Source organism: Rhipicephalus microplus, chromosome 4 (genome assembly GCF_043290135.1).
Source record: "Rhipicephalus microplus isolate Deutch F79 chromosome 4, USDA_Rmic, whole genome shotgun sequence".
Taxonomy (NCBI): Eukaryota; Metazoa; Arthropoda; class Arachnida; order Ixodida; family Ixodidae; genus Rhipicephalus; species Rhipicephalus microplus.
In genome coordinates, this window is record NC_134703.1 from 166,893,799 (window position 1) to 166,906,204 (window position 12,406).

A 12,406-nucleotide genomic window follows, 5' to 3' on the forward strand; every position below is an offset into this window, starting at 1 on the left:
CATATGCTTGTTTTCTGGAGCCTTGTGGTGGCGCGGGATAAAGACTGACGTCGGTAAAGTAAGCGTCTGGATCGCTACTTCTCTGCAGGAGTTTTCGTGCTCGCGCTTGACGGCGCTTTTTGTTGTAGAGCGGGTGCATGTTTTTTGGAACTGGTTCCACGATTATTTGATCACGTATTTGCTTGGGTACAATGACTGTCTCATCGCCAAAATATTGAGGGGTGAGAGGGTATCCCAGCCTCTGTAGCAGTGTTCTTCCCTGGAGCGTAGTGGTGAGTCGTTCTCGCTGTGCGATTAGCGTGGCGGCGGCCAATTCTTCATACGTATTATGCATGCCGAGTCCCATGAGTTTTTCTGTGCTTGTGCTGTTCGGAAGTCGCAATGCTGCTGTGTACGCAATTCTGATGAGTCTGTCAATCTGCTCTATTTCGGGCTTGCGTGTTGATTGAAAGGGAAGAGCGAACGTGACTCGGCTGAGAACGAAGGCATGTACAAGGCGTACCGTGTCGGCCTCTGTCATCCCATCATTACTTCGCGCAATTCTAGCTATAAGGGATGCAATACTCTTTACAGTGTGTTTGAGTTTGCCTATTGCAGTCTTTACGCTGTTGTTTTCTTGCACGTGCATGCCTAATATTCGAGCTACTGGGGTCCTGTTGATGATCTGTCCGGCAATTTCTAGCTGCAGCGCGGGTGCACGGTTGGACCGAGTGCGTGGGGGTCTTATTTGCAAATATTCCGATTTGCTAGGTGCGCACGACATGCCTGCTGCAGTTGCAGTTGCTAAGTGTGCGTTGCGCATATTCTGTGGTGCATATTCAATGCGCTGTACATCTGTCAGTTGTACGGACATCTTGAAATTGGGCACAGTTTTGCGAACGAGTAGTGAACAAGGCTCTCATTGGGTGGCTGGGCTTGTCTCGTGACTGTTTGCAGGCTTTGTGCGCTTTTCTTGCAACATCGTCGAGCACCATCAGCAACTTTTTTGCGTAGTGGTGGTGCATGAGTAGTGCATTTGCCCATTGAATTGAACATCGTTTGGCACTCCTGTGTGATACACTGGGCTGTGCCGACCCTTGTGGAAGCTCTTCCCACTAGTGAGCATGACTCAAAAGCACAGTTATGCAATACTGTTTCTGTAGCCATGCCGGAGGTAAATATTGACAATCGCCTCATCAAGGATGACAAAAGGTGTGGCTTCACGACCTCTGAGTGCCTGTCTAGAGGATATGCATTTATCTTTTGATCGAAATGAGCCACCCGCCCATGCAGAGGCTGTAGTTGCGTACTGCTGTGGGTCACTTCATGGCTTTCTTATGCCAACTCGAGTATCTTCACAGGGGTTATGATAGTTCGGCATTATGTGAACGTGCCTGGTGTCCTAACTCTGGCAGGCGGTGTCATTCTTTTTATCCTCCAGACGAATTCGCCACGATCAGATTGTTGTTCACGTTTAGTTCCGCTGATACAATGAAACCTTGCTATAACAAAACTGAAGGGATGCAGGAAAAATTTCGTTGAAGCGGAAACCTGCCCCAGAACACTGCCACATTTGACTAGAAGCATCACAAACATAATTTATTTGCAAAAGAAGTCTGTCAGCTTCGTTTGCCGCCTTCCTTTCCACATTAGTGCCGTGGCGCAATGTTCGCTGTCGGTGATCTGCTGCAGCGCGACGTCGTCATCATGGACACCAAGGAAATTGGGAATTTCATCAAATGCATCCATTACAGTTGTCGCAGGAGGTGGTGCTGAAGCGTCTTGAGTGTCACACTCATCATCTGACCATGGGTCACAGCGAACTTCATCAATAATTGCCTCGTCAGTTAGCTCCTTATGAGCAATAAATTCTGCCTCAACAGTGAAGAACTAATCCATGCTCACATCCTCTGGTATATTTCCGGTGTCCCGAAGGACTGCCCAGGCCGCAGTTGCTTCTTTGGAAGGCGGCTCCGCTCTGTCACGATCGTCGTCTTCATCCAGTTGAATTGACGAGCTGGTCGTTACTTCAGTGTCGGGCCTAAAGCCGGGGTGAGCCAAACAGTTTTCTATGATGCTTCGCCGGGTCGTCGTCTACTACGCGGCAATCATTTGTAGGGCCATGAATAAATCCAATTTGATCTGGCGCCCTATGTCAATATTAAGCAACAGTCGCTGAATGAGCTGCGGCCAATAAGTGCTTTAAACGCTGGGAATTATACCCTGGTCTAATGGCTGAATGAAAGTCGTGCAGTTCGGTGGGAAAAAATCGCACGTCCACATTGCCCAGCTCGATGTCATCAACGTTAGGAGCTGTGCATTAATCAATTAGCAAGCACACCTTGCGGTTTTGGGTGGTCATGTCAATGTCAAATGCCTTTATTCAATCACAGAAGATGGCCCCTGTCATCCATAATTTCCTGTTTATTACGCACTTTACTGGCAAAATTCTGCTGGCTTTCAAGCATCGAGAAAGAGAAATAGACAAGGGGAGGGTGGGAGCACCGCGCAATGTTCCGCATCTTCCTGTCTATCTAGACCACAACAACGGCAGGCCCAGCGCGAGCTACTAGGAGTTTGCTCTGTTCGATTTTGCCGAGCCAGGGTCATGTCAAGCCGCTAGATGGCGTTGAGCATCGAGGCCTCAAGCTCTTGCCAATGACAAGCGGGCAAGGTTTATTTTAACCATCTTAGTGCTGAGAAGCAGTCACATGTTTCTTGCCGTGTTTCCTTCCCCGACATACTTGGACTTTAGGTACTCGGCCCCCTAGTTTATCCATACACCCAGATATTTGTATTTATCCACTATTTCTAGCGTGACTTTTTGTATCTTATGCTGACTGTCTTCGTTATCATGAAAAATTATGATTGTCGATTTTTCTCTACTGAACTTCAAAAGTAACCAATCTCCCTCATTACCGCAGATGTCTATTAATCCCTGCAGATTTTTTCTTGTTTCGGGCCATTAAATACTATATCATCTGCATACATGAATGCCGGTAATGATTGTTTAGCGTGTTTTTCTTGCTTGGAAAAAGAGGCTCAAGTCGAGTCGACTCCCCTCTAGTTTGGCTTTTAGTCCCTATAGATACAGCATAAATAACAAAGGTGACGAGGGACATCTCTGTCGAAGCCAGCGTTGTATCTATATAGGTTCGGATACCTGTTCTTCTCATTTTATAACTACCTTGTTACTTTTATAGATATCCTTTAGAAGATTGGTTAATCCATCGTCCACATCTAGTGGGTCCAGTATTCCCCACAAGTCTTCTTGAATCGTACTATCCTAAGCTCCCTTGATATCTAGAAAAGCCAGCCACAGGGGCCTGTATTGTTTTTCTGCTATTTCAATTCACTGCATCAATAAAAACAGATTGTCCTCCAACCTCTTTTGTTTACGGGACCGATTTAGTAGTTCCCCCAGCACCCCCTCCTTCTCCACCCATGTCTGTAGTCTTTCCTTTACTATCTGCATCACCAGCCTGTAAACTACTGATGTCACTGTTATAGGACGGTTGTTGTTTATATCAGTTTGTCCCCCTTTCTTTTATAGATCATGCTCATTCTGCTTAGTTTCCACCCATTGAAGGCTTCAACATTCATTATTGTTTTGCTCGCTGCCCCTTTTTATGTTTGCTTAGAGTTTGGTCCTAGTTTCTTTATTAGCATGATTGGGAAGCTGTCGGGGCCTGTTGATGTGTTATTAAGAACTCTTTTCTCTGCCCCCTCTCACTCTGTGTCCCAATGGAGCCACTGCACTAATTGGTTCATCCTAATTCGGTATGGTGCATGCAGTGCTTCCTTGGTGTATAACTTTTTCTGTCATCATTGTTCTTATATATTCTGTTGCCTCATCCCCTTTTAGCCTACCCTCTTGAATTGTAGTTATAAACCTCTGTTTCATGCTCGTCTTATTACTCAGAGAATTAAGATAGTTCCAAAATTTTACAACTGCCTTTCTATCGTTTTTATGTACTTCTGCCAGCCACTGAGCCCCCTTTCTTGTAATATTTTCATTGATCAAAAGGGATGCTTGCCTTTTACGGCTTAGAAAGACATCCCATTTTCCTTCGGCATTGTCTGTCGGTTCACCGCGCTACTTGGCATGTCTGTGTTCCCTAGAGGCTTCCTGTCGTTTTGCTATGGCTGTCTTAACTTCCTCATCCCACCAACTCTTGGGTTTGTGTCTCCTTTTCCAGGGTGACTTGTCACCTACCTTACTAAGCTATCGTGTATTTCCACACTGTTTTATTATCCTCAGTGATTACTTTCTGAATTTGTTTAGTAGCTAATTCTATTTGCCTTTCTCAATAAACGTTCCCCCTGTAGTTCATCTTGTCTCCTTCCCACTTTCATTGCTATTCCAAAACGTAACTTGATATGTTTGTGATCACAACCTAGACTTGTGGAGCCACATTCATCTATGTGCATTCCCCTGAGCGTATCATACATTCTATGTGACATCAGTGCGTAATCTATCATTGACTGCAGCCTTCTACCTCCCATGTTATTTGCCCTTTGCACTTCTTGGTACTATTGCAAATGATCAAATCATGCCTTTCATATATAATTATGATCATTTTGCCTGCTGGGTCAATATACCCATCTATATCTTCTATATGTGCATTCATATCTCCTAGTATAATTATCTCGAACTCTCCTCCTAATTCCTTAATGTCATTTGATGCACACTCTACCATTGCCTGGTTTTCCTCTCTTGCCTTTGCTCCCGCCCACAAGTACACCAAACCAAGGAGTGTCATCTGCCCAGCTACTTTCCCTTTTAACTATAAGTGTTCTAAGCATTCCTGCTTGACTCTTTGCTAACTCATGCTTATATATAAATGCCCTAATAACACCCCCCCTTTTTGTTGCCTTCTGTTCTATGGCAATATTCTCATATATAGTCCAGATTTCAAGATGGTTGCTTCATGTCCCAATGATGTGTCTCCACAACCCCATATACTATAAGCTCCTCTTGCCTTAACTGCTCTTCTATCTCTTCCCACTTTAACCTATTCCGGCCACCCTACATGTTGATATAACCTGTGTCTGATTTAGCTCGGCCCTTGGGCTTACGTCGATTTCTTCTCCGACAGACTCCATGTGGCTTGAATATTGGCACCCCTTTAAAATTGTCTTTGGCTACACTGTTGGCCTCAAAGCTCTGGGTCCCCCTAAAAAAAGCTGTGGCTTGACGATTCATCCTATTATGTATCCTTGTGCCCGTCGCACCACTCTAATGAATGCCATTCTGCGCAAAGGGGCGAGCGCTGGGCTCGTACATGTCTTGATTTACCTCCATTACGCTGTATTTGAGCTGCCAGCTCATACCCCTGATCACAAAGTTGGCCTCCACTACCCTCCTTTCAATCCCAGGAGACTGCCCCCGGACCTCTGGGACTGTGCATATGGTCGCATGCACACTCCCAGAGGCATCTCAGAGCTTACGCATCCCACACTCTGTCTCTGAAGGTTTTGACCCTTGCCCTTCAGCACAACTTTAAGATCAGCAGGAATAGTGATGAGATTTTCAGGTCAGTGCATTCACCATGCACTTCCCTGACTGGGCGTCCACCCTCACTTTCCCATCTTCCTTCACTGTCGTGAAGACACCATCCCTAACCCTGGCCACGTTAGAGGCCCCCTGACCTCCTTTATCGCCTGTTCCTTCCCGCGTGTCGCCTTCTCCGCTACCAACGCCTTCCGTCTCGCACCGCTCGGGGCTGGGGCAAAGGGCCATTAGCTCCTTTACCCGCTGCTCGAGCTCAGTCCGCCCTTTCCATTCTTTTCTAGGGTCGCTCTTTATTTGCTCCTAGGCAAGCGTTAGCCTCCTCCTGCTTACGTGAAGCTTTGAGCTGTTTCTGGAGCTCCATCCTCTGCTCTAGTTCCGCCCTCAGCTCCCCCTGCAGCCTCTCAACGCTAGCCTCCATGCGCTGCACGGCTGCTTTCAGTGCCTCGCACAGCCTGGACATCAAGCTCATCTTCTCCGCGTCTGCCAAACTCGTGAAGGCTGTCTCATCCAGGTAGCACCAGCTCACTCTCCCCCGTGGTTTTTCTAGCCTGCTTAGTTATTGCCTGCCTGACCATCGGACCGAGCACCTGACAGCCTTAAGTACAACCCTAATCCTGCTATCCAGCCGCCTCCACTAACTCTCCTACATTAAAAACTGTTTGAAGCTGCCACCTACACCATACACACACGTGGTCAACGACACTAGTAGCTTCTCACGATGTCCACTTCATGTTCAGGTCTTAGTTAAACAACTAAACGGGCACACCAAACTTGTTCAAAACTGCCGTCTACCCTGTTCATCACGTTGTCAACATCACTGCAACGTTGCTTGTGGCCCACACCCACAGTACCTGCAACACAAGTTACCGAAGATTTATTAGAAAAAATAAAAAAATTGTGCTGTTGATATCTGTTATCTCAACCCCTCTAATAACCAAAAGGAGCAAAAACAGAACAAATAATAGGAAAACTTATCTCTCATTGTGCGCTGCTCCTGCACCGACTGAGAATAAGAAGTGCAGCTAGCTCATTGGCAAAGCGGGACCGCGCCACATCGCAAGGCAACCAGCCGCATCGTCATCACCACCAATCAATGGCGCTCTCCTATAACTTCGTTCACAGGTGGTGCAATGGTTGCATGTTTTCGGTGAAACAAAGCATCATCAACTTACAAAAAGTTTCTCAGTTGGCGATGAGCTGACTTAATCATCGACAAATTTTCAAGCCAAGCACTTTTGAGCGAAAGTTTCGTTAAAGTGAACACAAGCCTGAAAAATGTTTTGTTGGGGCAAGACCTCGGAGGCATTGACCTTTATGACAAGCTGACTGGAAATAAGAAATCCTTCATTGAGGTGGTAATTTCATTGTAGCGGCATTTGTTATTGCGAGTATCGACTGTAGCTTCTTTTGATTTGTGCAAGTACTGCAAGCTAAAACGTCTTTGTCACAGAGCTGTTTCAGCAAAGTGGCTGAACTGAAGACATTGTTGAAAAATAGTTCATTTTGTAGGGTTACGATTTCTTCTGACAATGACATGACTTGTTCTTTAAGTGCTCTGTTGTTTGTCACTCTGGGTGCTTACTTTGGTAAATTTCAAACTTGCATAGGTGACCTGTGGATGACTTCGCAGCGCACCACACTTTGTCATTGCGTTTCATGTTTAGTTTTATAGGCATACGTACCTTGTCTTGAATGAAATCATACTTTGGTTGACTGCAAGGCCAGATGGAGGCATGTGCTCATTACAAAAGTTTTCAGTATCTTGATGAGTGAGTGAAGTTTGAAACAGTGGTCTCACTCATTTGAACCTTTCTGTGGCACCTGCATGCTGTCATTTAAGTGTAAATTGTTTCTGCTTTGCTGAAACCTTTTGTGCATCATGATTTCAGCGATTTCTCTTACACAGAATAGACTATGAGAAGTTTCCTTAAAAAGGAACTGAAGACATAGGAATCGCACTCATGAGTACGAACTCTTTTGTGTGTTATGATCTCAGTGATTTTTTTCATGCAGGATAGGCTATCAGAAGTTTCCATAAAAAGGCACCGGTACGGGCTCTTTAGTGTGTCATGACTTTGTGTGTCAATTTTGTGCATCATGATCTCAGCGATATCTTTCATGCAGAATAAGCAATCAGAAGTTTCCATAAAAAGGCTCCGGGGACGTAAGAAACGCACTCATGAGTGCGGGCTCTTGTGTGTGTCATGATTTTGTGTGTCAATCTTTCGTGCGTCATGATCTCAGCGATTTTTTTCACGCAGCATTAGAAGTTTCCATAAAAAGGCACCGGGAACATATGAATCGCACTCATGAGTGCAGGCTCGCCAAAAAGGGCCTTTAGTTCTGCAGCAGTGAGCAGTATCTAAGTCTGTGTTCATTCTTGGGTGGCATAAAGATTTGTATGATCAGCTGTGTGATTCACCACTTCATCGGTGTAAAAAAAAATGGTCACGCTTTCCAGCAATAGCATCGCAGAAAAAGTCAACTCGGTGTCTGTCTGTGTTGCAACATCTACCGGTGTAATCTCCCACTCACATCCGATGTCAGAAGCATCGTAGCTGCTGACAAGGCTGCTTTTAAGCTGCAACGTCTACTTGCCAGTATTACACTATGCACGTTTTTTCGTACGTTTTACTGTAGGAGCTGCTAGCTCAACTCCATCACTTCACCGTCACCGTCATTTTTGGTTTAAGCCCCTGTCATTCATCACCCCTGTCATTCCCCTGCCATAACCCCTGTCATTCATCACCGTCATTTTTGGTTTAAAAGTGGCAAGGCAACTCTTGAAAAAAAAAAAAAAAATATTCTTATCTGTTATTTTGGCTGGCATGTTCAAGGTCCGGAAAGCTTAACTAAAAATCAGGGGCCTCTTATGGAGTCAGGTTCCTCTCCTTTCCTGCAAAAACGACCGGCAACACTTGGCGTGGGCGAGGTCGAAGGCAGAGGCTTGGCAGTCGAAATAATTGTCTTAATTAGCGACTAAGATATATTCTAGTTCTGCATGGGCTGTGGCTCTCGCTCCAGCTAACAGATGGAACCATGGAAAGCAAAACAGTGGTCAAGTGCTGCCATCTGTTGGGCGACTGGTAAAATAAGATAGAAGGTCTTGGAGAGGCGGTCTGCTCACATTTGGCGCCACTTTTAAAATCAGTCAGCTTTGATTGGGGCAAGAGTATACGTTGTTGACAAAGTACTGGTAACATACTTGGCATATCAGAACCAAGCACTAACAGCTCTTCAAGGCAGCTCTTCATATTATTGCAACCAGAAAAGTAACTAGAGAAGAGCTTTAAAAACAAAGTCAGGTGCACACAGTGTTGCAGTTGAAGGAGGAAGTTGCTGATGATGGCATCCCACCGCTGCGACCAGTTGTTAGGGGTCGGAAGGAGGAGGAAGTTGCTGATGGCATCCCACCGCTGCCACCAGTTGTTATGGGTAGGTAAGAGGATCGCTGGACGATACGAGAACAAAACATGGTTTATGGCACTATTTACACATATTTACAGAAAAGAAAGGTTGGTGGTTTCACAAACCACGAGCGTGGCGGTTGAACGCTACATAGTTCAGAGCGACGTCCAGCACTCTGCGGCGTTGTTTTAAGCCCTGTCGGGCTCCTCCTCTCTGAGTGGAACACCAATCACACACACACAACAGGTGAGGGGGACGAGCATGCACGGTCCACGTGAACGTCCAATTTTGAGTTGTGAACACTGCACTGCAAGGTAGCGCCAGCAGGGCTCTTCCTCATCGTGTGTGTGCCACTAGTCCAGAGTTCCCACGATCCTGGCAGCATACTTCAAAGGGTCCGCCGCACAGCTCACCCAATTAGCGGGGCGATCTGCGGTGGCCCCCGCGGTCTTTTCCAGGAAGACGTCGTCCCTGTTGTCCTCTTTCGTCGTGGCGTCGTGGCGACACGACGTCTCATCCTCCGGCCAGCAGGGACAATGCCTGGCGGGCCTAGGCAGTCGGCCGGTCGGCTACTTGACTGAGGGTCAAAGAAGCGCCGCTCCGCTGTCAGCTCCGGCGCCGGCCACGCCAGCTTCCCCGTCGACCGATGAGTCGCTGAGGCCATCAGTCACCGCTTCTGCTCGAAGAGACGGCAAAAGGGTCCGTAGTTGAAAGTCAGGAACTCGCCTTCGCTTGTCACATGGTCTGGGTAATTACTCAAATCTTCGACAGCGTCTGACAGACTGGGTGCTGAAGGGATTGAGGGCCTCTCCAGTGGACCGGCTTACGCACCATGGCGTCTGCCCAGATGAATTTCCAGGCCAACAGCTCCTCCGCCGCCCGGAAAATCTCGACTGGCCAGCGCTCCCAACCGCTGGGGACGAAGAGAATGGTTGGTGACGAGGATGATGGCCTGGCTTTCTCCCTCCAGCTGCGAACTCGAAACCAACTCCCAAACCAGCTCACAATGATTGACAACAGCAAGGCGAACCACACAACACAATACCATGCCGAAGTCAAGCACATTGGGCCCGCTTAAAACCCTCCAGGCTTCTCAAGAAACACTAACAAAAGAAAAATCTGTACGCTAAAATTTTGAGATAATTTAGTGCTGCCAAAGTTACTACAATCATGGAGTAAGACGTACAAATTAAAATAAACTAAATCGAACCCCTTTGGTCATACAATGCCAAATTCCATTAAAAAAAATGAAGTGGCCTTTCATTCCCTAAAACGGCTCTTTTCAGACGAGTCTACTAAGGCCATCTGCATTGTTGTGCAATTTACCTTTCTTATAACGAACCTCGAAGTTATACTGCTTGAGGGTGAGGCTCCATCGGAGCAAGCGACCATTTTTGTGTGACATTTGATTAAGCCATGTCAGGGGACAGTGGTCTGTTTCAAAGATGAACCTTGCTCCGTACAAGTAACGTGACAACTTTTGGGCTGCCCAAACCAAACAGGCACATTCCTTTTCGGAAGCGCTGTAGGCTTCTTCTCGGACCGTTAGTTCGCGGCTGGCATAGAGAATAGGGTGCTCTTCTTGATTGTCGTTAACCTGGCTAAGCACTACGCCCATGCCCCTGTCGCTCGCGTCGCACTGAACTATAAATTCCTTACCATAGTCCGGTGCACGTAACACAGGTCGGGAAACGAGTGAGGCTTTCAAACCCTGAAATGCGGCTTCTTTGTCCTCATCCTATTTCACGCGGTTGGGCTCCCCTTTTCTTAATGCGTCTGTAAGAGGACTTGCTCGTTGCGAAAAGTTGGGAATGTAACGCTGGTAGTACCCCACAAGTCCCAGGAACGACCGAATATCGGTTTTAGTACGTGGACGTGAAAACCCGGCAATCGCGTCTGTCTTTAGTTCGGCCGGCTGCCTCCTTCCCTGCCCCACAACATGACCTAGGTAAGTGACTTGAGAGCAGCCAAAATTACATTTCTCAGCTTTCATTGTCAAACCTGCCTCTCTCAAGCGCGAAAATACCTTTTTCAGGTGCTTGAGGTGGTCTTCCCAGCTGTCGGAAAATATTGCGACATTGTCTAGGTATGGGAGTGCAAAGTTTTGCAGTTCTTTCAGTACAATGTCCATTAACTTTGAAAAGCTGAAAGGCGTGTTTTTTAGCCCGAAGCTAAGAACTAAGGGTCTAAAGGTGACGAAAGGTGAAATGAATGCGGCATAACGGCTGGCACTTTCTGAGAGAGGAACCTGCCAGTATCCTCTTACGAGATCTAGCGTGGAAATGTACTTCACTGCGCTGACGCTTTCTATTCGCTCCTCAATATTGGTATAGGGTACAACTGATCCCTAGTGATAGTATTCAATTTCCGGTAGTCTACACAAGGACGGGGTTCTTTATTAGAGGCTTCTACAAGTATTAGTGGGGACGTGTAGTCACTTTCAGCGGGCTCGATTACCCCAAGCTCTAACATGCGCCGTATTTCGGCCTTCAAAATCTCTTTCTGTTTTGGAGACAATCGGTATGGCTTGGATCTTACCGGTTCGGCTGATGTCAATTCTATTTCATGGGTTATTAATCCTGTTCTACCCGACCGACGACTGAACCTATCTATGTACTGCTCCAGAAGTTCTTTTCGTTCGTTTACTTGTTCAGGCTCAAGAGCTTTAGTGTTTAAAGAGGAAGCTACAACCTCTTCTAGGCTAATTTCTGAGTCGGAAGTTCTCGTGCATTCGTCGAACTCAGATTGAATTTCTTCGAGCTCTTTTAGAGTGAGGTTCACAAGTCCCTGACGCTCTGTGTAGGGCTTCATCAGGTTACAATGGTATATTTTTACCTCTTTCCTTCGACCTGGCATTTTCAACACGTAGTTTGTGTCAGAAAGCTTGTGCATCACTCTGACAGGCCCGTCCCAATGAACTTCCAATTTGTTTTTTCGTGACGGTTTTAGAATCATCACTTCATCCCCGATATTAAAGGTTCTAAGTCTCGCATTCTTGTCATAGTAATGCTTGGCCGTCTTTTGAGCCCTTTCCATGTTCTTTTCTACCAGCCCTTGCGTCGTACTGAGCCGCTCTAGCAACTTCAGCACGTAATCGACCACGGTTTAACTCTCTCCCTTTTCTTCACACATTTCTCTCAGCATTCTAAGTGGGGAACGCAGCGTTCTTCCATACACTAACTCTGCTGGCGAGAACCCCGTGGCCTCATGCGGGACCGTACGCAAGGCGAACAAAGTAGCCGGAAGACAGCTTTCCCAGTCTTCTTTATGCTCATAACAGAGGGCGCGCAACACTCGCTTTAACACTGAATGCCATCTCTCGACGCTATTTTATTGGGGATGGTATACAGAACTATGCATCAGTTTTATCCCGAACTTCTGCAGGAACGTTGCAGTCAATGAGCTCGTGAAAACTGACCCTTGATCAGCCTGTATTTCTGCTGGAAAGCCGACTCTCATGAAGACTGACAGAAGCGCGTCTACTATTTCTGTCGAAAAGAGCTC

At 46.6% G+C, this 12,406-nt stretch overlaps 1 protein-coding gene across 2 annotated transcripts in view; it reads left to right on the forward strand.

Moving 5' to 3' along the window:
- LOC119172454 (uncharacterized) overlaps nt 1–12,406 on the forward strand; it is a 184,764-nt gene that overhangs the window by 82,290 nt on the left and 90,068 nt on the right. The gene's annotated exons all lie outside the window — the stretch shown is intronic.